Here is a 25,879-nt window from a genome sequence, read left to right on the forward strand (position 1 = left end):
TGTTAAGCTACTGCGACATGCAAGCCTATTCCAAGGGGGCATTTAAACCATCTTATTCAGCTACTGTGACCTGCACGTAACTTCCAAGGGGCATTTAAACCCTCTTATTAAGCTATTGCAACCTGCACATCTCTTCGAAGGGGCATTTAAACTGTCTTCTTAAGCTACTGCGACCTCCACCGCTCTTCCAAGGGGCATTTAAACCATCTTGTTAAGCTACTGCGACCTGCACCTCTCTTCCACGGGGCATTTAAACCGTCTTGTTAAGCTACTGCGACCTGCATGTTTCTTCCAAGTGGCATTTAAACTGTCTTGTTAAGCTACTGCGACCTCCACCGCTCTTCCAAAGGACATTTAAACTGTCTTGTTAAGCTACTGCGACCTGCACGTCCCTTCCAAGGGGCATTTAAATCGTCTTGGTAAGCTACTGCGACCTGCAAGCCTATTCCACGGGGCATTTAAACCATCTTATTCAGCTACTGTGACCTGCACGTAACTTCCAAGGGGCATTTAAACCCTCTTATTAAGCTATTGCAACCTGCACATCTCTTCCAAGGGGCATTTAAACTGTCTTCTTAAGCTACTGCGACCTCCACCGCTCTTCCAAGGGGCATTTAAACCATCTTGTTAAGCTACTGCGACCTGCACGTCTCTTCCAAGGGGCATTTAAACTGTCTTTTGTTTAGCTTCTGCCACCTGCGCGTCTCTTCTAAGGGGCATTTAAACAGTCTTGTTAAGCTACTGCGACTTGCACGTCTCTACCAAGGGGCATTTAAACCGTCTTCTTAAGCTACTGTAAATTCCACCACTTTTCCAAGGGGCATTTAAACCATCTTGTTAAGCTACTGCGATCTGCATGTCTCTTCCAAGGGCATTTAAACCGTCTTGTTAAGCTACTGCGACCTCCACGTCTCTTCCAAGGGGCATTTAAACCGTCTTGTTAAGCTGCTGCGACCTGCATGTCTCTTCCAAGCGGCATGTAAACCGTCTTGTTAAGCTTCTGTGACCTGCACGTCTCTACTAAGGGGCATTTAAACAGTCTTGTTAAGCTACTGCGACTTGCACGTCTCATCGAAGGGGCATTTAAACCGTCATCTTAATCTACTGTAACCTCCACGACTTTTCCAAGGGGCATTTAAACCGTCTTCTTAAGCTACTGCGACCTGCATGTCTCTTCCAAGGGGCATTTAAACCGTCTTGTTAAGCTACTGCGACCTCCACGTCTCTTCCAAGGGGCATTTAAACCGTCTTGTTAAGCTCCTGCGACCTGCATGTCTCTTCCAATGGGCATTTAAACCGTCTTGGTAAGCTACCTCGACCCCCACCGCACTTCGAAGGGGCATTTAAACCGTCTTGTTAAGCTACTGCGACCTGCATGTTTCTTCCAAGTGGCATTTAAACTGGCTTGTTAAGCTACTGCGACCTGCACGTCCCTTCCAAGGGGCATTTAAATCGTCTTGGTAAGCTACTGCGACCTGCAAGCCTATTCCACGGGGCATTTAAACCATCTTATTCAGCTACTGTGACCTGCACGTAACTTCCAAGGGGCATTTAAACCCTCTTATTAAGCTATTGCAACCTGCACATCTCTTCCAAGGGGCATTTAAACTGTCTTCTTAAGCTACTGCGACCTCCACCGCTCTTCCAAGGGGCATTTAAACCATCTTGTTAAGCTACTGCGACCTGCACGTCTCTTCCAAGGGGCATTTAAACTGTCTTTTGTTTAGCTTCTGCCACCTGCGCGTCTCTTCTAAGGGGCATTTAAACAGTCTTGTTAAGCTGCTGCGACCTGCACGTCTCTTCCAAGGGGGATTTAAGCCATCTTGTTAAGCTACTGCGACCTGCATGTCTCTACCAAGGGACATTTAAAACGTTTTTTAAGCTACTGCGACCTGCACGTCTCTTCCAAGGGATATTTAAACAGTCTTGTTAAGGTGCTGCGACCTGCATGTGTCTTCCAAGGGGCATTTAAACTGTCTTGTTAAGCTACTGCGACCTCCACCGCTCTTCCAAGGGGCATTTAAACTGTCTTGTTAAGCTGCTGCGAGCTGCACGTCTCTTCCAAGGGACATTTAAATCGTCTTGGTAAGCTACTGCGACCTGCAAGCCTCTTCCAAGGGGCATTTAAACCCTCTTGTTAATCTACTGCGACCTGCAAGCCTCTTCCAAGGGGCATTTAAACTGTCTTGTTAAGTTACTGCGACCTGCACGTCTCTTCCAAGGGGCATTTAAGTCGTCTTGGTAAGCTACTGCGACCTGCAAGCCTCTTCCAAGGGGCATTTAAACCCTCTTGTTAAGCTACTGCGACCTGAACGTCTCTTCCAAGGGGCATTTAAACTGTCTTTTTAAGCTACTGCGACCTCCACCGCTCTTCCAAGGGGCATTTAAACCATCTTGTTAAGCTACTGCGACCTGCACGTCTCTTCCAAGGGGCATTTAAACCGTCTTGGTAAGCTACTGCGACCTGCAAGCCTCTTCCAAGGGGCATTTAAACCGTCTTTATAAGCTGCTGCGAACTGCATGTCTCTTCCAAGGGGCATTTAAACCATCTTGTTAAGCTACTGCGACCTCCACCGCTCTTCCAAGGGGCATTTAAACCATCTTGTTAAGCTACTGCGACCTGCACGTCTCTTCCAAGGAGCATTTAACTGTCTTGTTAAGCTACTGCGACTTGCACGTCTCTTCCAAGGCGCATTTAAACCGTATTTTTAAGCTTCTGCGACTTGCACGTCTCTTCCAAGGGTCATTTAAACCGTTTTGTTAAGCTACTGCGACCTGCACGTCTCTTCCATGGGGCATTTAAACCGTCTTGTTAAGCTACTGCGACCTGCATGTCTCTAGCAAGGGACATTTAAACCGTCTTGTTAAGCGACTGCGACCTGCACGTCTCTTCCAAGGGGCATGTAAACAATCTTGTTAAGATGCTGTGACCTGCATGTCTCTTCCAAGGGGCATTTAAACTGTCTTATTAAGCTACTGCGACCTCCAGCGCTCTTCCAAGGGGCATTTCAACTGTCTTGTTAAGCTACTGCGACCTGCATGTCTCTTCCAAGGGGCATTTAAACCATCTTGTTAAGCTACTGCGACCTGCATGTCTCTTCCAAGGGGCATTTAAACCATCTTCTTAAGCTACTGCGGCCTGCACGTCTTTTCCAAGGGGCATTTACACCGTCTTGTTAAGCTACTGCGACCTGCACGTCTTTTCCAAGGGGCATTTACACCGTCTTGTTAAGCTACTGCGACCTGCACGTCTCTTCCATGGGGCATTTAAACCGTCTTGTTAAGCTACTGCGACCTCCACCGCTCTTCCAAGGGGCATTTAAACCGTCTTGTTAAGCTACTGCGACTTGCACGTTTCTTCCAAGGGGTATTTAAACGGTCTTGTTAAGCTACTGTAACCTCCACCACTTTTCCAAGGGGTATTTAAACCGTCTTGTTAAGCTACTGCGACCTGCACGTCTCTTCCATGGGGCATTTAAACCGTCTTGTTAAGCTACTGCGACCTCCACCGCTCTTCCAAGGGGCATTTACACCGTCTTGTTAAGCTACTGCGACTTGCACGTCTCTTCCAAGGGGCATTTAAACGGTGTTGTTAAGCTACTGTAACCTCCACCACTTTTCCAAGGGGTATTTAAACCGTCTTGTTAAGCTACTGCGACCTGCACGTCTCTTCCATGGGGCATTTAAACCGTCTTGTTAAGCTACTGCGACCTACACCGCTCTTCCATGGGGCATTTAAACCGTCTTGTTAAGCTACTGCTACCTGCATGTCTCTACCAAGGGACATTTAAAACGTCTTTTAAGCTACTGCGACCTGCACGTCTCTTCCAAGGGGCATTTAAACAGTCTTGTTAAGGTGCTGCGACCTGCATGTCCTTCCAAGGGGCATTTAAACTGTCTTGTTAAGCTACTGCGACCTCCACCGCTCTTCCAAGGGACATTTAAACTGTCTTGTTAAGCTACTGCGACCTGCAGTTCTCTTCCAAGGGACATTTAAATCGTCTTGTTAAGCTACTGCAACCTGCACGCCTCTTCCAAGGGGCATTTAAGCTGTCTTATTAAGCTACTGCGACCAGCACGTCTCTTCTATGGGGCATTTAAACCGTCTTGTTATGCTACTGCGACTTTCACGTCTCTTCCAAGGGGCATTTAAATCGTCTTGTTAAGCTACTGTAACCTCCACCACTTTTCCAAGGGGCATTTAAACCGTCTTGTTAAGCTACTGCGACCAGCACGTCTCTTCCAAAGGGCATTTAAAACGCTTTGTTAAGCTACTGCGACCTGCATGTCTTTTCCAAGGTGCATTTAAACCGTCTTGTTAAGCTACTGCGACCTGCACGTCTCTTTCAAGGGGCATTTATACGGTCTTGTTAAGCTGCTGCGGCCTGCATGTCTCTTCCAAGGGGCATTTAAACCGTCTTGTTAAGCTACTGCGACCTGCATGTTTCTTCCAAGGGGCATTTTAACGGTCTTGTTAAGCTGCTGCGACCTGCATGTTTCTTCCAGGGGGCATTTAAACCGTCTTGTTAAGCTACTGCGACCTCCACCGCACTTCCAAGGGGCATTTAAACCGTCTTGATAAGCTACTGTGACCTGCACGTCTCTTTCAAGGGGCATTTAAACTGTCTTGTTAAGCTTCTGTGACCTGCACGTCTCTTCTAAGGGGCATTTAAACTGTCTTGTTAAGCTACTGCGACTTGCACGTCTCTTCCAAGGGGCATTTAAACCGTCTTGTTAAGATACTGTAACCTCCACCAATTTTCCAAGGGGCATATAAACCGTCTTGTTAAGCTACTGTGTCCTGCACGTCTCTTCCAAGGGGCATTTAAACTGTCTTGTTAAGCTACTGCGACCTGCACGTCTCTTCCAAGGGGCATTTAATCCGTCTTGATAATCTACTGTGACCTGCACGTCTCTTTCAAGGGGCATTTAAACTGTCTTGTTAAGCTTCTGTGACCTGCACGTCTCTTCTAAGGGGCATTTAAACTGTCTTGTTAAGCTACTGCGACTTGCACGTCTCTTCCAAGGGGCATTTAAACCGTCTTGTTAAGCTACTGTAACCTCCACCAATTTTCCAAGGGGCATATAAACCGTCTTGTTAAGCTACTGTGACCTGCACGTTTCTTCCAAGGGGCATTTAAACAGTCTTGTTAAGCTACTGCGACCTGCACGTCTCTTCCAAGGGGCATTTAAACCATCATGTTAAGCTGCTGCGACCTGCGTGTCTCTTCCAAGGGGCATTGAAACCGTCTTGTTAAGCTACTGCGACCTCCTCCGCACTTCCAAGGGGCATTTAAACAGTTTTTTTAAGCTACTGCGACCTGCACGTCTCTTCCAAGTGGCATTTAAACCATCTTGTTAAGCTACTGCGACCTGCACGTCTCTTCCTAGGGGGATTTAAACCGACTTGTTAAGCTACTGCGACCTGCACGTCTCTTCCAAGGGGCATTTAAACAGTCTTGTTCAGCTACTGCGACCTGCTAGTCTATTTAAAGGGGCATTTAAACCGTCTTGTTAAGCTTCTGCGACCTCCACCGCTCTTCCAATGGACATTTAAAGCGTCTTGTTAAGCTATTGCGACCTGCACGGCTCTTCCAAGGGGCATTTAAACCGTATTGGTAAGCTACTGCGACCTGCAAGCCTATTCCAAGGGGCATTTAAACCCTCTTGTTAAGCTACTGCGACCTGCACGTCTCTACCTAGGGGGATTTAAACCGACTTGTTAAGCTACTGCGACCTGCACGTTTCTTCCAAGGGGCATTTAAACTGTCTTGTTAAGATACTGTAACCTCCACCAATTTTCCAAGGGGCATTTAAACCGTCTTGGTAAGCTAATGCGGCCTGCAAGCCTATTCCACGGGGCATTTAAACAGTCTTGTTAAGCTACTGCGACCTGCACGTCTCTTCCAAGGGGGATTTAAACCGTCTTGTTAAGCTACTGCGACCTGCACGTCTCTTCCAAGGGGCATTTAAACCGTCTCGTTAAGCTTCTGCGACCTGCTCGTCTCTTCCAAGGGGCATTTAAACCGTCTTGTTTAGCTACTGCGACCTGCACGTCTCTTCCAAGGGGCATTTAAACCGTCTTTTTAAGCTACTGCGACTTGCACGTCTCTTCCTTGGGGCATTTAAACCGTCTTGTTAAGCTACTGCGACCTGCACGTCTCTTCCAAGGGGCATTTAAACCATTTTGTTAAGCTACTGCGACCTCCACGTCTGTTCCAAGGGTTATTTAAACGGTCTTGTTAAGCTGCTGCGACCTGCATGTCTCAACCAAGGGGCATTTAAACCGTCTTGTTAAGCTACTGCGACCTCCACCACACTTCCAATGGGCATTTAAACCATCTTGTTAAGCTTCTGCCACCTGCACGTTTCTTCTAAGGGGCATTTAAACAGTCTTGTTAAGCTACTGCGCCTTGTACGTCTTTTTCAAGGGGCATTTAAACTGTCTTGTTAAGCTACTGCGACCTCCTCCGCTCTTCCAAGGGGCATTTACACCGTCTTGTTAAGCTACTGCGACTTGCACGTCTCTTCCAAGGGGCATTTAAACGGTCTTGTTAAGCTACTGTAACCTCCACCACTTTTCCAAGGGGTATTTAAACCGTCTTGTTAAGCTACTGCGACCTGCACGTCTCTTCCATGGGGCATTTAAACCGTCTTGTTAAGCTACTGCGACCTACACCGCTCTTCCATGGGGCATTTAAACCGTCTTGTTAAGCTACTGCTACCTGCATGTCTCTACCAAGGGACATTTAAAACGTCTTTTAAGCTACTGCGACCTGCACGTCTCTTCCAAGGGGCATTTAAACAGTCTTGTTAAGGTGCTGCGACCTGCATGTCCTTCCAAGGGGCATTTAAACTGTCTTGTTAAGCTACTGCGACCTCCACCGCTCTTCCAAGGGACATTTAAACTGTCTTGTTAAGCTACTGCGACCTGCAGTTCTCTTCCAAGGGACATTTAAATCGTCTTGGTAAGCTACTGCGGCCTGTAAGCCTCCTCCAAGGGACATTTAAACAGTCTTGTTAAGCTACTGCGACCTGCACGTCTCTTCCAAGGGGCATTTAACCTGTCTTGTTAAGCTACTGCGACCTCCACCGCTCTTCCAAGGGGCATTTAAACCATCTTGTTAAGCTACTGCAACCTGCACGCCTCTTCCAAGGGGCATTTAAGCTGTCTTATTAAGCTACTGCGACCAGCACGTCTCTTCTATGGGGCATTTAAACCGTCTTGTTATGCTACTGCGACTTTCACGTCTCTTCCAAGGGGCATTTAAATCGTCTTGTTAAGCTACTGTAACCTCCACCACTTTTCCAAGGGGCATTTAAACCGTCTTGTTAAGCTACTGCGACCAGCACGTCTCTTCCAAAGGGCATTTAAAACGCTTTGTTAAGCTACTGCGACCTGCATGTCTTTTCCAAGGTGCATTTAAACCGTCTTGTTAAGCTACTGCGACCTGCACGTCTCTTTCAAGGGGCATTTATACGGTTTTGTTAAGCTGCTGCGGCCTGCATGTCTCTTCCAAGGGGCATTTAAACCGTCTTGTTAAGCTACTGCGACCTGCATGTTTCTTCCAAGGGGCATTTTAACGGTCTTGTTAAGCTGCTGCGACCTGCATGTTTCTTCCAGGGGGCATTTAAACCATCTTGTTAAGCTACTGCGACCTCCACCGCACTTCCAAGGGGCACTTAAACCGTCTTGATAAGCTACTGTGACCTGCACGTCTCTTTCAAGGGGCATTTAAACTGTCTTGTTAAGCTTCTGTGACCTGCACGTCTCTTCTAAGGGGCATTTAAACTGTCTTGTTAAGCTACTGCGACTTGCACGTCTCTTCCAAGGGGCATTTAAACCGTCTTGTTAAGATACTGTAACCTCCACCAATTTTCCAAGGGGCATATAAACCGTCTTGTTAAGCTACTGTGTCCTGCACGTCTCTTCCAAGGGGCATTTAAACTGTCTTGTTAAGCTACTGCGACCTGCACGTCTCTTCCAAGGGGCATTTAAACCGTCTTGATAATCTACTGTGACCTGCACGTCTCTTTCAAGGGGCATTTAAACTGTCTTGTTAAGCTTCTGTGACCTGCACGTCTCTTCTAATGGGCATTTAAACTGTCTTGTTAAGCTACTGCGACTTGCACGTCTCTTCCAAGGGGCATTTAAACCGTCTTGTTAAGCTACTGTAACCTCCACCAATTTTCCAAGGGGCATATAAACCGTCTTGTTAAGCTACTGTGACCTGCACGTTTCTTCCAAGGGGCATTTAAACAGTCTTGTTAAGCTACTGCGACCTGCACGTCTCTTCCAAGGGGCATTTAAACCATCATGTTAAGCTGCTGCGACCTGCGTGTCTCTTCCAAGGGGCATTGAAACCGTCTTGTTAAGCTACTGCGACCTCCTCCGCACTTCCAAGGGGCATTTAAACAGTTTTTTTAAGCTACTGCGACCTGCACGTCTCTTCCAAGTGGCATTTAAACCATCTTGTTAAGCTACTGCGACCTGCACGTCTCTTCCTAGGGGGATTTAAACCGACTTGTTAAGCTACTGCGACCTGCACGTCTCTTCCAAGGGGCATTTAAACAGTCTTGTTCAGCTACTGCGACCTGCTAGTCTATTTAAAGGGGCATTTAAACCGTCTTGTTAAGCTTCTGCGACCTCCACCGCTCTTCCAATGGACATTTAAAGCGTCTTGTTAAGCTATTGCGACCTGCACGGCTCTTCCAAGGGGCATTTAAACCGTATTGGTAAGCTACTGCGACCTGCAAGCCTATTCCAAGGGGCATTTAAACCCTCTTGTTAAGCTACTGCGACCTGCACGTCTCTACCTAGGGGGATTTAAACCGACTTGTTAAGCTACTGCGACCTGCACGTTTCTTCCAAGGGGCATTTAAACTGTCTTGTTAAGATACTGTAACCTCCACCAATTTTCCAAGGGGCATTTAAACCGTCTTGGTAAGCTAATGCGGCCTGCAAGCCTATTCCACGGGGCATTTAAACAGTCTTGTTAAGCTACTGCGACCTGCACGTCTCTTCCAAGGGGGATTTAAACCGTCTTGTTAAGCTACTGCGACCTGCACGTCTCTTCCAAGGGGCATTTAAACCGTCTCGTTAAGCTTCTGCGACCTGCTCGTCTCTTCCAAGGGGCATTTAAACCGTCTTGTTTAGCTACTGCGACCTGCACGTCTCTTCCAAGGGGCATTTAAACCGTCTTTTTAAGCTACTGCGACTTGCACGTCTCTTCCTTGGGGCATTTAAACCGTCTTGTTAAGCTACTGCGACCTGCACGTCTCTTCCAAGGGGCATTTAAACTGTCTTGTTAAGCTACTGCGACCTGCACGTCTCTTCCAAGGGGCATTTAAACCATCTTGTTAAGCTACTGCGACCTCCACGTCTGTTCCAAGGGTTATTTAAACGGTCTTGTTAAGCTGCTGCGACCTGCATGTCTCAACCAAGGGGCATTTAAACCGTCTTGTTAAGCTACTGCGACCTCCACCACACTTCCAATGGGCATTTAAACCGTCTTGTTAAGCTTCTGCCACCTGCACGTTTCATCTAAGGGGCATTTAAACAGTCTTGTTAAGCTACTGCGCCTTCTACGTCTTTTTCAAGGGGCATTTAAACTGTCTTGTTAAGCTACTGCGACCTCCTCCGCTCTTCCAAGGGACATTTAAACCGCCTTGTTAAGCTACTGTGACCTGCACGTCTCTTCCAAGTGGCATTTAAACCGTCTTGTTAAGCTAATGCGACCTCCACCGCTCTTCCAAGGGGCATTTAAACCATCTTGTTAAGCTACTGCGACCTGCACATCTCTTCCAAGGGGCATTTAAACCGTCTTATTAAGCTACTGCGACCTGCACCACTCTTCCAATGGGCATTTAAACAGTCTTTTCAAGCTACTACGACCTGCACGTCTCTTCCATGGGGCAATTAAACCCTGTTGGTAAGCTACTGCGACCTGCAAGCCTATTCCAAGGGGCATTTAAACCCTCTTGTTAAGCTGCTGCGACCTACACGCCTCTTCCAAGGGGGATTTAAACCGTCTTGTTAAGCTACTGCGACCTGCACGTCTCTTCCAAGGGGCATTTAAACCGTCTTGTTAAGCTACTGCGACCTGCACGTCTCTTCCAAGGCGCATTTAAACCGTCTTTTTAAGCTACTGCGACTTGCATGTCTCTTCCAAGGGGCATTTAAACTGTCTTGTTAAGCTACTGTAACCTCCACCACTTTTCCAAGGGGCATTTAAACTGTCTTGTTAGGCTACTGCGACCTGCATGTCTCTTCCAAGGGGCATTTAAACCATCTTGTTAAGCCACTGCTACCTGCACGTCTCTTCCAAGGGGCATTTAAACCATCTTGTTAAGCTGCTGCGACCTGCATGTCTCTTCCAAGGGGCATTTAAACCGTTTTGTTAAGCTACTGCGACATCCACCACCCTTCCAAGGGGCAATTAAACGGTCTTGTTAAGCTACTGCGACCTGTACGTCTCTTTCAAGGGGCATTTTAACTGTCTTCTTAAGCTACTGCGACCTACACCGCTCCTCCAAGGGGAATTTAAACCGTCTTTTTAAGCTACTACGACTTGCACGTCTCTTCCAAGGGGCATTTAAACCGTCTTGTTAAGCTACTGTAACCTCCACCACTTTTACAAGGGGCATTTAATCAGTCTTGTTAAGCTACTGCTACCTGCACGTCTCTTCCAAGGGGCATTTAAACACACTTGTTAAGCTACTGCGACCTGCATGTCTCTTCCAAGGGGCATTTAAACCGTCTTGTTAAGCCACTGCAACCTGCATGTCTCTTCCAAGGGGTATTTAAACCGTCTTGTTAAGCTACTGCAACCTCCACCGCTCTTCCAAGGGGCATTTAAACTGTCTTATTAAGCTACTGCGACCTCCAACGCTCTTCCAAGGGGCATTTCATCTGTCTTGTAAAGCTACTGTGATCTCCACCGCACTTCGAAGGGGCATTTAAGCCATCTTGTTAAGCTACTGCGACCTGCACGTCTCTTTCAAGGGGCATTTAAAGCATCTTGTTAAGCTACTGCGACCTCCACCGCTCTTCCAAGGGGCATTTAAACCATCTTGTTAAGCTACTGCGACCTGCACGTCTCTTCCAAGTGGCATTTAAACCGTCTTGTTAAGCTACTGCGACCTGCACGTCTCTTCCAAGGGGCATTTAAACTGTCTTGTTAAGCTACTGCGACCTCCACCTCTCTTCCAAGGGGCATTTAAACCGTCTTATTAAGCTACTGCGAACTGCATGTCTCTTCCAAGGGGCATTTAAACCGTCTTGTTAAGCTACTGCGACCTGCAAGCCTATTCCAAGGGGCATTTAAACCCTCTTGTTAAGCTGCTGCGACCTGCACGTCTCTTCCAAGGGGGATTTAAGCCATCTTGTTAAGCTGCTGCGACCTGCATGTCTCTACCAAGGGACATTTAACACGTCTTTTAAGCTACTGCGACCTGCACGTTTCTTCCAAGGGATATTTAAACAGTCTTGTTAAGATGCTGCGACCTGCATGTCTCTTCCAAGGGGCATTTAAACTGTCTTGTTAAGCTACTACGACCTCCACCGCTCTTCCAAGGGGCATATAAACTGTCTTGTTAAGCTACTGCAAGCTGCACTTCTCTTCCAAGGGACATTTAAATCGTCTTGGTAAGCTACTGCGACCTGCAAGCCTCTTCCAATGGGCATTTAAACCCTCTTGTTAAGCTACTGCGAACTGCATGTCTCTTCCAAGGGGCATTTAAACTGTCTTTTTAAGCTACTGCGACCTCCACCGCTCTTCCAAGGGGCATTTAAACCATCTTGTTAAGCAACTGCGACCTGCACGTCTCTTTCAAGGGGCATTTAAACCGTCTTGGTAAGCTACTGCGACATGCAAGCCTCTTCCAAGGGGCATTTAAACCGTCTTTATAAGCTGCTGCGAACTGCATGTCTCTTCCAAGGGGCATTTAAACCATCTTGTTAAGCTACTGCGACCTACAACGCTCTTCCAAGGGGCATTTAAACCATCTTGTTAAGCTACTGCGACCTGCACGTCTCTTCCAAGGTGCATTTAAACCGTCTTGTTAAGCTACTGCGACCTGCACGTCTCTTCCAAGGGGCATTTAAACTGTCTTGTTAAGCTACTGCGACCTCCACCGCTCTTCCAAGGGGCATTTAAACCATCTTGTTAAGCTACTGCGACCTGCACGTCTCTTCCAAGGGGGATTTAAACTGTCTTGTTAAGCTACTGCGACCTCCACGTCTCTTCCAAGGGGCATTTAAACCGTCTTGTTAAGCTACTGCGACCTGCTCGTCTCTTCCAAGGAGCATTTAAACTGTCTTGTTAAGCTACTGCTACTTGCACGTCTCTTCCAAGGCGCATTTAAACCGTCTTTTTAAGCTACTGCGACTTGCACGTCTCTTCCAAGGGTCATTTAAACCGTCTTGTTAAGCTGCTGCGACCTGCACGTCTCTTCCATGGGGCATTTAAACCGTCTTGTTAAGCTACTGCGAACTTCATGTCTCTAGCAAGGGACATTTAAACCGTCTTGTTAAGCTACTGCGACCTGCACGTCTCTTCCAAGGGGCATTTAAACAATCTTGTTAAGTTGCTGTGACCTGCATGTCTCTTCCAAGGGGCATTTAAACTGTCTTATTAAGCTACTGCAACCTCCACCGCTCTTCCAAGGGGCATTTCAACTGTCTTGTTAAGCTACTGCGACCTGCACGTCTCTTCCAAGGGGCATTTAAATCGTCTTGGTAAGCTACTGCTTCCTGCAAGCCTCTTCCAAGGGGCATTTAAACCATCTTGTTAAGCTACTGCGGCCTGCACGTCTCTTCCAAGGGGCATTTAAACAGTCTTGTTAAGCTACTGCGACCTGCACGTCTTTTCCAACAGGCATTTACACCGTCTTGTTAAGCTACTGCGACTTGCACGTCCCTTCTAAGGGGCATTTAAACAGTCTTGTTAAGATACTGTAACCTCCACCAGTTTTCCAAGGGGCATTTAAACCGTCTTGTTAAGCTACTGCGACCTGTACGTCTCTTCCATGGGGCATTTAAAACGTCTTTTAAGCTACTGCGACCTGCACGTCTCTTCCAAGGGGTATTTAAACAGTCTTGGTAAGGTGCTGCGACCTGCGTGTCCTTCCAAGGGGCATTTAAACTGTCTTGTTAAGCTACTGTGACCTCCACCGCTCTTCCAAGGGGCATTTAAACTGTCTTATTAAGCTACTGCGACCTGCAGGTCTCTTCCAAGGGATATTTAAATCGTCTTGGTAAGCTACTGCGGCCTGCTAGCCTCTTCCAAGGGGCATTTAAACAGTCTTGTTAAGCTACTGCAACCTGTACGTCTCTTCCAAGGGGCCTTTAACATGTCTTGTTAAGCTACTGCGACCTCCACCGCTCTTCCAAGGGGCATTTATACCATCTTGTTAAGCTACTGCAACCTGCACGTCTCTTCCAAGGGGCATTTAAGCTGTCTTATTAAGCTACTGCGACCTGCACCACTCTTCTAAGGGGCATTTAAACCGTCTTGTTATGCTACTGCGACTTTCACGTCTCTTCCAAGGGGCATTTAAATCGTCTTGTTAAGCTACTGTAACCTCCACCACTTTTCCAAGGGGCATTTAAACCGTCTTGTTAAGCTACTGCGACCAGCACGTCTCTTCCAAAGGGCATTTAAAACGCTTTGTTAAGCTACTGCGACCTGCATGTCTTTTCCAAGGGGACATTTATACGGTCTTGATAAGCTGCTGCGGCCTGCATGTCTCTTCCAAGGGGCATTTAAACCGTCTTGTTAAGCTATTGCGACCTCCACCGCACTTCCAAGTGGCATTTAAACCATCTTGTTAAGCTACTGCGACCTGCACGTCTCTTCCAAGGGGCATTTAAACCATCTTGTTAAGCTTCTGCGACCTGCACGTCTCTTCTAAGGGGCATTTAAACAGTCTTGTTAAGCTTCTGCGACTTTCACTTCACTTCCAAGGGGCATTTAAACCATCTTGTTAATCTACTGCAACCTCCAACACTTTTCCAAGTGGCATTTAAACCGTCTTGTGAAGCTACTGCGACCTCCACCACACTTCCAAGGGGCATTTAAACCGTCTTGTTAAGCTACTGCGACCATTACGTCTCTTCCAGGGGGCATTTAAAGCGTCTTGTTATGCTAATGCGACCTCCACCGCACTTCTAAGGGGCATTTAAACCGTCTTGTTAAGCTACTTCGACCTCCACCTCTCTTCCAAGGGTTATTTAAACCATCTTGTTAAGCTACTGCGACCTGCACGTCTCTTCCAAGGCGCATTTAAACCGTCTTTTTAAGCTACTGCGACCTGTACGTCTCTTCCAAGGGGCATTTAAACCGTCTTGTTAAGCTACTGCGACCTCCACCGCACTTCCAAGGGGCATTTAAACCGTCTTGTTAAGCTACTTCCACCTCCACCTCTCTTCCAAGGGGCATTTAAACCATCTTGTTAAGCTACTGCGACTTGCACGTCTCTTCCAACGGGCAATTAAATCGTCTTGTTAAGCCACTGTAACCTCCACCACTTTTCCAAGGGGCATATAAACCATCTTGTTAAGCTACTGCGACCTGCACGTCTCTTCCAAGGGGCATTTAAACTGTCTTGTTAAGCTTCTGTGAACTGCACGTCTCTTCCAAGGGGCATTTAAACTGTCTTGTTAAGCTTTTGTGACCTGCACGTCTCTTCCAAGGGGCATTTAAACTGTCTTGTTAAGCTACTGTGACCTGCACGTCTCTTTCAAGGGATATTTAAACTGTCTTGTTAAGCTTCTGTGACCTGCACGTCTCTTCTAAGGGGCATTTAAACTGTCTTGTTAAGCTACAGCGACTTGCACGTCTCTTCCAAGGGGCAATTAAACCGTCTTGTTAAGCTACTGTAACCTCCACCACTTTTCCAAGGGGCATATAAACCGTCTTGTTAAGCTACTGTGACCTGCACGTCTCTTCCAAGGGGCTTTTAATACGCTTTGTTAAGCTACTGCGACGTGCATGTCTCTTGCAAGGGATTTAAACCGTCTTGTTAAGCTACTGCGACCTGCACGTCTCTTCCAAGGGGCATTTAAACCATCTTGTTAAGTTGCTGCGACCTGCGTGTCTCTTCCAACGGGCATTTAAACCGTCTTGTTAAGCTACTGCGACCTCCTCCGCACTTCCAAGGGGCATTTAAACTGTCTTTTTAAGCTACTGCGACCTGCACGTCTCTTCCAAGGGGCATTTAAACTGTCTTGTTTATCTACTGCGTCCTCCACATATCTTCCAAGGGGCATTTAAACCGTCTTATTAAGCTACTGCGACCTGCACGTCTCTTCCAAGGGGCATTTAAACCGTCTTGTTAAGCTTCTGCGACCTCCACCGCTCTTCCAATGGACATTTAAACCATCTTGTTAAGCTACTGCGACCTGCACGGCTCTTCCAAGGGGCATTTAAACCGTATTGGTAAGCTACTGCGACCTGCAAGCCTATTCCAAGGGGCATTTAAACCCTCTTGTTAAGCTACTGCGACCTGCACGTCTCTTCCTATGGGGATTTAAACCGACTTGTTAAGCTTTTGCGTCCTGCACGTCTCTTCCAAGGGGCATTTAAACAGTCTTGTTAAACTTCTGCGACCTGCACGTCTCTTCCAAGGGGCATTTAAACTGTCTTTTTAAGATACTGTAACCTCCACCACTTTTCCAAGGGGCATTTAAACCGTCTTGGTAAGCTAATTCGGCCTGCAAGCCTATTCCAAGGGGCATTTAAACACTCTTGTTAACTACTGCGACCTGCACGTCTCTTCCAAGGGGGATTAAAACCGTCTTGTTAAGCTACTGCGACCTGCACGTCTCTTCCGAGGGGCATTTAAACCGTCTTGTTAAGCTACTGCGACCTGCATGTTTCTTCCAAGTGGCATTTAAACTGTCTTGTTAAGCTACTGCGACCTCCACCGCTCTTCCAAGGGGCATTTAAACTGTCTTGTTTAGCTTCTGCCACCTGCACGTCTCTTCCAAGGGGCATTTAAACAGTCTTGTTAAGCTACTGCGACTTGCACGCCTCTTCCAAGGAGCATTTAAACCGTCTTCTTAAGCTACTGTAAATTCCACCACTTTTCCAAGGGGCATTTAAACCATCTTATTAAGCTACTGCGACCTGCATGTCTCTTCCAAGGGGCATTTAAACAGTCTTGTTAAGCTACTGCGACCTCCACGTCTCTTCCAAGGGGCATTTAAACCATCTTGTTAAGCTACTGCGACCTGCACATCCCTTCCAAGGGGCATTTAAACCGTCTTATTAAGCTACTGCGACCTGCACCACTCTTCCAAGGGGCAATTAAACCGTCTTGGTAAGCTACTGCGACCTGCAAGCCTATTCCAATTGGCATTTAAACCCTCTTGTTAAGCTGCTGTGACCTGCACGTCTCTTCCAAGGGGGATTTAAACCGCCTTGTTATCATACTGCGACCTGCACGTTTCTTCCAAGGGGCATTTAAACCGTCTTGTTAAGCTACGGCGACCTGCTCTTCTATTCCAAGGGGCATTTAAACCGTCTTGTTAAGCTACTGCGACCTGCACGTCTCTTCCAAGGCGCATTTAAACCGTCTTTTTAAGCTACTGCGACTTGCATGTCTGTTCCAAGGGGCATTTAAACTGTCTTGTTAAGCTACTGTAACCTCCACCACTTTTCCAAGGGGCATTTAAACTGTCTTGTTAAGCTACTGCGACCTGCATGTCTCTTCCAAGGGGCATTTAAACCATCTTCTTAAGCCACTGCTACCTGCACGTCTCTTCCAAGGGGCATTTAAACCATCTTGTTAAGCTGCTGCGACCTGCAAGTCTCTACCAAGGGGCATTGAAACCGTCTTGTTAAGCTACTGCGACATCCACCGCACTTCCAAGGGGCATTTAAATGGTCTTGTTAAGCCACTCCGACCTGCACGTCTCTTTCAAGGGGCATTTAAACTGTCTTTTTAAGCTACTGCGACCTCCACCTCTCTTCCAAGGGTCATTTAAACCATCTTGTTAAGCTACTACGACTTGCACGTCACTTCCAAGGGGCATTTAAACCGTCTTGTTAAGCTACTGTAACCTCCACCACTTTTACAAGGGGCATTTAAACAGTCTTGTTAAGCTACTGCTACCTGCACGTCTCTTCCAAGGGGCATTTAAATCAACTTGTTAAGCTACTGCGACCTGCACGTCTCTTCCAAGGGGCATTTAAACCGTCTTTTTAAGCTGCTGCGAACTGCATGTCTCTTCCAAGGGGCATTTAAACCATCTTGTTAAGCTACTGCGATCTCCACCGCTCTTCCAAGGGGCATTTAAACCATCTTGTTAAGCTACTGCGACCTGCACGTCTCTTCCAAGGGGCACTTAAACCGTCTTGGTAAGCTACTGCGACCTGCAAGCCTCTTCCAAGGGGCATTTAAACCGTTTTTTTAAGCTGCTGCGAACTGCATGTCTCTTCCAAGGGGCATTTAAACCATCTTTTTAAGCTACTGCGACCTCCACCGCTCTTACAAGGAGCATTTAAACCATCTTGTTATGCTACTGCGACCTTCACGTCTCTTCCAAGGGGCATTTAAACCATCTTGTTAAGCTACTGCGACCTGCACGTCTCTTCCAAGGGGCATTTAAACTGTCTTGTTAAGCTACTGCAACCTGCACGTCTCTTCCAAGGGGCATTTAAACCGTCTTGTTAAGCTAATGTGACCTGCTCGTCTTTCCCAAGGGTCATTTAAACCGTTTTTAAGCTACTGCGACTGGCACGTCTCTTCCGTGGGGCATTTAAACCGTCTTGTTAAGCTACTGCGACCTGCATGTCTGTACCAAGGGACATTTAAACCGTCTTGTTAAGCTATTGCGACCTGCACGTCTCTTCCAAGGGGCATTTAAACAATCTTGTTAAGAGGCTGTGACCTGCATGTCTCTTCCAAGGGGCATTTAAACTGTCTTATTAAGCTACTGCGACCTCCACCGCACTTCGAAGGGGCATTTAAACCGTCTTGTTAAGCTACTGCGACCTGCACGTCTCCTTCAAGGGGCATTTAAACCGTCTTGTTAAGCTACTGCGACCTCCACCGCTCATCCAAGGGGCATTGAAACCGTCTTGTTAAGCTACTGCGCCCTGCACGTCTCTTCCAAGTGGCATTTTAACCGTCTTGTTAAGCTACTGCGATCTGCACGTCTCTTCCAAGGGGCATTTAAACCGTCTTGCTAAGCTACTGCGACCTGCTCTTCTATTCCAAGGGGCATTTAAACCGTCTTGTTAAGCTACTGCGACCTGCACGTCTCTTGCAAGGCGCATTTAAACTGTCTTTTTAAGCTACTGCGACTTGCATGTCTGTTCCAAGGGGCATTTAAATTGTCTTGTTAAGCTAATGTAACCTCCACCACTTTTCCAAGGGGCATTTAAACTGTCTTGTTAAGCTACTGCGACCTGCATGTCTCTTCCAAGGAGCATTTAAACCATCTTGTTAAGCCACTGCTACCTGCACGTCTCTTCCAAGGGGCATTTAAACCATCTTGTTAAGTTGCTGCGACCTGCATGTCTCTTCCAAGGGGCATTTAAACCGTCTTGTTAAGCTACTGCGACATCCACCGCACTTCCAAGGGGCATTTAAACGGTCTTGTTAAGCTACTGCGACCTGCACCTCTCTTTCAAGGGGCATTTAAACTGTCTTATTAAGCTACTGCGACCTGCACCTCTGTTCCAAGGGGCATTTAAACCATCTTGTTAAGCTACTGCGACCTGCACGTCTCTTCCAAGGGGCATTTAAACCGTCTTGTTAAGCTACTGCGACCTGCACGTCTCTTCCAAGTGGCATTTAAACCGTCTTGTTCAGCTACTGCGACCTGCACGTCTCTTCCAAGGGGCATTTAAACTGTCTTGTTAAGCTACTGCGACCTCCACCTCTCTTCCAAGGGGCATTTAAACCGTCTTATTAAGCTACTGCGACCTGCACATCTCTTCCAAGGGGCATTTAAACCGTCTTATTAAGCTACTGCGAACTGCATGTCTCTTCCAAGGGGCATTGAAACTGTCTTGTTAAGCTACTGCGACCTCCACCACTCTTCCAAGGGGCATTTAAACCGTCTTGTTAAGCTACTGCGCCCTGCACGTCTCTTCCAAGTGGCATTTCAACCGTCTTGTTCAGCTACTGCGACCTGCACGTCTTTTCCAAGGGGCATTTAAACTGTCTTGTTAAGCTACTGCGACCTCCACCTCTCTTCCAAGGGGCATTTAAACCGTCTTATTAAGCTACTGCGACCTGCACATCTCTTCCAAGGGGCATTTAAACCATCTTATTAAGCTACTCCGAACTGCATGTCTCTTCCAAGGGGCATTTAAACAGTCCTGTTAAGCTACTGCGACCTGCAAGCCTCTTCCAAGGGGCATTTAAACCGTCTTGGTAATCTACTGCGACCTGCAAGCCTATTCCAAGGGGCATTTAAACCCTCTTGTTAAGCTGCTGCGACCTGCACGTCTCTTCCAAAGGGGATTTAAGCCATCTTGTTAAGCTACTGCGACCTGCATGCCTCTACCAAGGGACATTTAAAACGTCTTTTAAGCTACTGCGACCTGCACGTCTCTTCCAAGGGATATTTAAACTGTCTTGTTAAGCTACTGCGACCTCCACCGCTCTTCCAAGGGGCATTTAAAATGTCTTGTTAAGCTACTGCGAGCTGCACGTCTCTTCCAAGGGACATTTAAGTCGTCTTGGTAAGCTACTGCGACCTGCAAGCCTCTCCCAAGTGGCATTTAAACTGTCTTGTTAAGCTACTGCGACCTGCACGTCTCTTCCAAGGGGCATTTAAATCGTCTTGGTAAGCTACTGCGACCTGCAAGCCACTTCCAAGGGGCATTTAAACCCTCTTGTTAAGCTACTGCGACCTGCATGTCTCTTCCAAGGGGCATTTAAACTGTCTTTTTAAGCTACTGCGACCTCCACCGCTCTTCCAAGGGGCATTTAAACCATCTTGTTAAGCTACTGCGACCTGCACGTCTCTTCCAAGGGGCATTTAAACCGTCTTGGTAAGCTACTGCGACCTGGAAGCCTCTTCCAAGGGGCATTTAAACCGTCTTTATAAGCTGCTACGAACTGCATGTCTCTTCCAAGGGGCATTTAAACCATCTTGTTAAGCTACTGCGACCTCCACCGCTCTTCCAAGGGGAATTTAAACCATCTTGTTAAGCTACTGCGACCTGCACGTCTCTTCCAAGGGGCATTTAAACGGCCTTGTTAAGCTACTGCGACCTGTACGTCTCTTACAAGGGGCATTTAAACTGTCTTGTTAAGCTACTGCGACCTCCACCGCTCTTCCAAGGGGCATTTAAACCATCTTGTTAAGCTACTGCGACCTCCACGTCTCTTCCAAGGGGCATTTAAACCGTCTTGTTAAGCTACTGCGACCTGCTCGTCTCTTCCAAGGAGCATTTCAACTGTCTTGTTAAGCTACTGGGACTTGCACGTCTCTTCCAAGGCGCATTTAAACCGTCTTTTTAAGCTTCTGCGACTTGCACGTCTCTTCCAAGGGTCATTTAAACCGTCTTGTTAAGCTACTGCGACCTGCACGTCTCTTCCATGGGGCATTTAAACCATCTTGTTAAGCTAATGCGACCTCCACCCCTCTTCCAAGGGGCATTTCAACTGTCTTGTTAAGCTACTGCGACCTGCACGTCTCTTCCAAGGGGCATTTAAATCATCTTGGTAAGCTACTGATTCCTGCAAGCCTCTTCCAAGGGGCATTTAAACCATATTGTTAAGCTACTGCAGCCTGCATGTCTCTTCCAAGGGGCATTTAAACCGTCTTGTTAAGCTACTGCGACCTGAACGTCTTTTCCAAGGGGCATTTACACCGTCTTGTTAAGCTACTGCGACTTGCCTGTCTCTACCAAGGGGCATTTAAACGGTCTTGTTAAGCTACTGTAACCTCCACCACTTTTCCAAGGGACATTTAAACCGTCTTGTTGAGCTACTGCGACCTGCACGTCTCTTCCAAGGGGCATTTAAACCGTCTTGTTAAGCTACTGCGACCTGCATGTCTCTACCAAGGGACATTTAAAACGTCTTTTAAGCTACTGCGACCTGCACGTCTCTTTCAAGGGGTATTTAAACAGTCTTGTTAAGGTGTTGCGACCTGCATGTCCTTCCAAGGGGCATTTAAACTGTATTGTTAAGCTACTGCGACCTCCACCGCTCTTCCAAGGGGCATTTAAACTGTCTTGTTAAGCTACTGCGACCTGCAGGTCTCTTCCAAGGGACATTTAAATCGTCTTGGTAAGCTACTGCGGCCTGCAAGCCTCTTCCAAGGGGCATTTAAACAGTCTTGTTAAGCTACTGCGACCTCCACCGCTCTTCCAAGGGGCATTTAAACCATCTTGTTAAGCTACTGCGACCTGCACGTCACTTCCAAGGGGTATTTATGCTGTCTTATTAAGCTACTGCGACCTGCACCTCTCTTCTAAGGGGCATTTAAACCGTATTGTTATGCTACTGCGACTTTCACGTCTCTTCCAAGGGGCATTTAAATTGTCTTGTTAAGCTACTGTAACCTCCATCACTTTTTCAAGGGGCATTTAAACCGTCTTGTTAAGCTACTGCGACCAGCACGTCTCTTCCAAAGGGCATTTAAAACGCTTTGTTAAGCTACTGCGACCTGCATGTCTTTTCCAAGGTGCATTTAAATCGTCTTGTTAAGCTACTGCGACCTGCACGTCTCTTCCAAGGGGCATTTATACGGTCTTGTTAAGCTGCTGCGGCCTGTATGTCTCTTCCAAGGGGCATTTAAACCATCTTGTTAAGCTTCTGCGACCTGCACGTCTCTTCTAAGGGGCATTTAAACAGTCTTGTTAATCTACTGTAACCTCCACCACTTTTCCAAGGGGCATTTAAACCGTCTTGTTAAGCTACTGCGACCTGCACATCTCTTCCAAGGGGCATTTAAACCGTCTTGTTAAGCTACTGCGACCATCACGTCTCTTCCAAGGGGCATTTAAACTGTCTTGTTAAGCTACTGCGACCTCCACCGCTCTTCCAAGTGGCATTTAAACCATCTTATTAAGCTACTGTGACCTGCACGTCTCTTTCAAGGGGCATTTAAACTGTCTTGTTAAGCTTCTGTGACCTTCACGTCTCTTCTAAGGGGCATTTAAACTGTCTTGTTAAGCTACTGCGACTTGCACGTCTCTTCCAAGGGGCATTTAAACCGTCTTGTTAAGCTACTGTAACCTCCACCAATTTTCCAAGGGGCATATAAACCGTCTTGTTAAGCTACTGTGACCTGCACGTCTCTTCCAAGGGGCTTTTAAAACGCTTTGTTAAGCTACTGCGACCTGCATGTGTCTTCCAAGGGGCTTTTAAAACGCTTTGTTAAGCTACTGCGACCTGCATGTCTCTTCCAAGGGGCATTTAAACCGTCTTGTTAAGCTACTGCGACCTGCACGTCTCTTCCAAGTGGCATTTAAACCATCTTGTTAAGCTACTGCGACATGCACGTCTCTTCCAAGGGGCATTTAAACTGTTTTGTTTCTCTACTGCGACCTCCACCTATCTTCCAAGGGGCATTTAAACCGTCTTATTAAGCTACTGCGACCTGCACATCTCTTCCAAGGGGCATTTAAACAGTCTTGTTAAGCTTCTGTGACCTGCACGTCTCTTCTAAGGGGCATTTAAACCGTCTTGCTAAGCTACTGCGACTTGCACGTCTCTTCCAAGGGGCATTTAAACCGTCTTGTTAAGCTACTGTAACCTCCACCAATTTTCCAAGGGGCATATAAACCGTCTTGTTAAGCTACTGCAAAGTGCACATCTCTTCCAAGGGGCATTTAAACCGTCTTGTTAAGCTACTGCGACCTTCACGTCTCTTCCAAGGGGCATTTAAACTGTCTTGTTAAGCTACTGCGACGTCCACCGCTCTTCCAAGGGACATTTAAACCGTCTTGTTAAGCTACTGCGACCTGCACGTCTCTTCCAAGGGGCATTTAAACCATCTTGGTAATCTACTGCGACCTGCATGCCTATTCCAAGGGGCATTTAAACCCTCTTGTTAAGTTTCTGTGACCTGCACGTCTCTTTCAAGGGGCATTTAAACCGTCTTATTAAGCCACTGCGACCTGCACGTCTCTTCCAAGGGGCATTTAAACCGTCTTGTTAAGCTGCTGCGACCTGCATGTCTCTTCCAAGGGGCATTTAAATCATCATGTTAAGCTACTGCGACCTCCATCGCATTTCCAAGTTGCATTTAAACTGTCTTGTTAAGCTACTGCGACCTGCACGTCTCTTTCAAGGGGCATTTAAACCGTCTTGTTAAGCTACTGCGACCTCCACCGCTCATCCAAGGGGCATTGAAACCGTCTTGTTAAGCTACTGCGCCCTGCACGTCTCTTCCAAGTGGCATTTTAACCGTCTTGTTAAGCTACTGCGATCTGCACGTCTCTTCCAAGGGGCATTTAAACCGTCTTGCTAAGCTACTGCGACCTGCTCTTCTATTCCAAGGGGCATTTAAACCGTCTTGTTAAGCTACTGCGACCTGCACGTCTCTTGGAAGGCTCATTTAAACTGTCTTTTTAAGCTACTGCGACTTGCATGTCTGTTCCAAGGGGCATTTAAATTGTCTTGTTAAGCTAATGTAACCTCCACCACTTTTCCAAGGGGCATTTAAACTGTCTTGTTAAGCTACTGCGACCTGCATGTCTCTTCCAAGGAGCATTTAAACCATCTTGTTAAGTCACTGCTACCTGCACGTCTCTTCCAAGGGGCATTTAAACCATCTTGTTAAGTTGCTGCGACCTGCATGTCTCTTCCAAGGGGCATTTAAACTGTCTTGTTAAGCTACTGCGACATCCACCTCACTTCCAAGGGGCATTTAAACGGTCTTGTGAAGCTACTGCGACCTGCACCTCTCTTTCAAGGGGCATTTAAACTGTCTTATTAAGCTACTGCGACCTGCACCTCTGTTCCAAGGGGCATTTAAACCATCTTGTTAAACTACTGCGACCTGCACGTCTCTTCCAAGGGGCATTTAAACCGTCTTGTTAAGCTACTGCGACCTGCACGTCTCTTCCAAGTGGCATTTAAACCGTCTTGTTCAGCTACTGCGCCCTGCACGTCTCTTCCAAGGGGCATTTAAACTGTCTTGTTAAGCTACTGCGACCTCCACCTCTCTTCCAAGGGGCATTTAAACCGTCTTATTAAGCTACTGCGACCTGCACATCTCTTCCAAGGGGCATTTAAACCGTCTTATTAAGCTACTGCGAACTGCATGTCTCTTCCAAGGGGCATTGAAACTGTCTTGTTAAGCTACTGCGACCTCCACCACTCTTCCAAGGGGCATTTAAACCGTCTTGTTAAGCTACTGCGCCCTGCACGTCTCTTCCAAGTGGCATTTAAACCGTCTTGTTCAGCTACTGCGACCTGCACGTCTCTTCCAAGGGGCATTTAAACTGTCTTGTTAAGCTACTGCAACCTCCACCTCTCTTCCAAGGGGCATTTAAACCGTCTTATTAAGCTACTGCGACCTGCACATCTCTTCCAAGGGGCATTTAAACCATCTTATTAAGCTACTGCGAACTGCATGTCTCTTCCAAGGGGCATTTAAACAGTCTTGTTAAGCTACTGCGACCTGCAAGCCTCTTCCAAGGGGCATTTAAACCGTCTTGGTAATCTACTGCGACCTGCAAGCCTATTCCAAGGGGCATTTAAACCCTCTTGTTAAGCTGCTGCGACCTGCACGTCTCTTCCAAGGGGGATTTAAGCCATCTTGTTAAGCTACTGCGACCTGCATGTCTCTACCAAGGGACATTTAAAACGTCTTTTAAGCTACTGCGACCTGCACGTCTCTTCCAAGGGATATTTAAACTGTCTTGTTAAGCTACTGCGACCTCCACCGCTCTTCCAAGGGGCATTTAAACTGTCTTGTTAAGCTACTGCGAGCTGCACGTCTCTTCCAAGGGACATTTAAGTCGTCTTGGTAAGCTACTGCGACCTGCAAGCCTCTCCCAAGGGGCATTTAAACTGTCTTGTTAAGCTACTGTGACCTGCACGTCTCTTCCAAGGGGCATTTAAATCGTCTTGGTAAGCTACTGCGACCTGCAAGCCACTTCCAAGGGGCATTTAAACCCTCTTGTTAAGCTACTGCGACCTGCATGTCTCTTCCAAGGGGCATTTTAACTGTCTTTTTAAGCTACTGCGACCTCCACCGCTCTTCCAAGGGGCATTTAAACCATCTTGTTAAGCTACTGCGACCTGCACGTCTCTTCCAAGGGGCATTTAAACCGTCTTGGTAAGCTACTGCGACCTGCAAGCCTCTTCCAAGGGGCATTTAAACCGTCTTTATAAGCTGCTACGAACTGCATGTCTCTTCCAAGGGGCATTTAAACCATCTTGTTAAGCTACTGCGACCTCCAACGCTCTTCCAAGGGGAATTTAAACCATCTTGTTAAGCTACTGCGACCTGCACGTCTCTTCCAAGGGGCATTTAAACGGTCTTGTTAAGCTACTGCGACCTGTACGTCTCTTACAAGGGGCATTTAAACTGTCTTGTTAAGCTACTGCGACCTCCACCGCTCTTCCAAGGGGCATTTAAACCATCTTGTTAAGCTACTGCGACCTCCACGTCTCTTCCAAGGGGCATTTAAACCGTCTTGTTAAGCTACTGCGACCTGCTCGTCTCTTCCAAGGAGCATTTAAACTGTCTTGTTAAGCTACTGCGACTTGCACGTCTCTTCCAAGGCGCATTTAAACCGTCTTTTTAAGCTTCTGCGACTTGCACGTCTCTTCCAAGGGTCATTTAAACCGTCTTGTTAAGCTACTGCGACCTGCACGTCTGTTCCATGGGGCATTTAAACCGTCTTGTTAAGCTAATGCGACCTCCACCCCTCCTCCAATGGGCATTTCAACT

This window comes from Phyllobates terribilis, unplaced genomic scaffold (genome assembly GCF_046119375.1).
Source record: "Phyllobates terribilis strain yellow unplaced genomic scaffold, ASM4611937v1 Scaffold_164__1_contigs__length_4228542, whole genome shotgun sequence".
NCBI lineage: Eukaryota > Metazoa > Chordata > Amphibia > Anura > Dendrobatidae > Phyllobates > Phyllobates terribilis.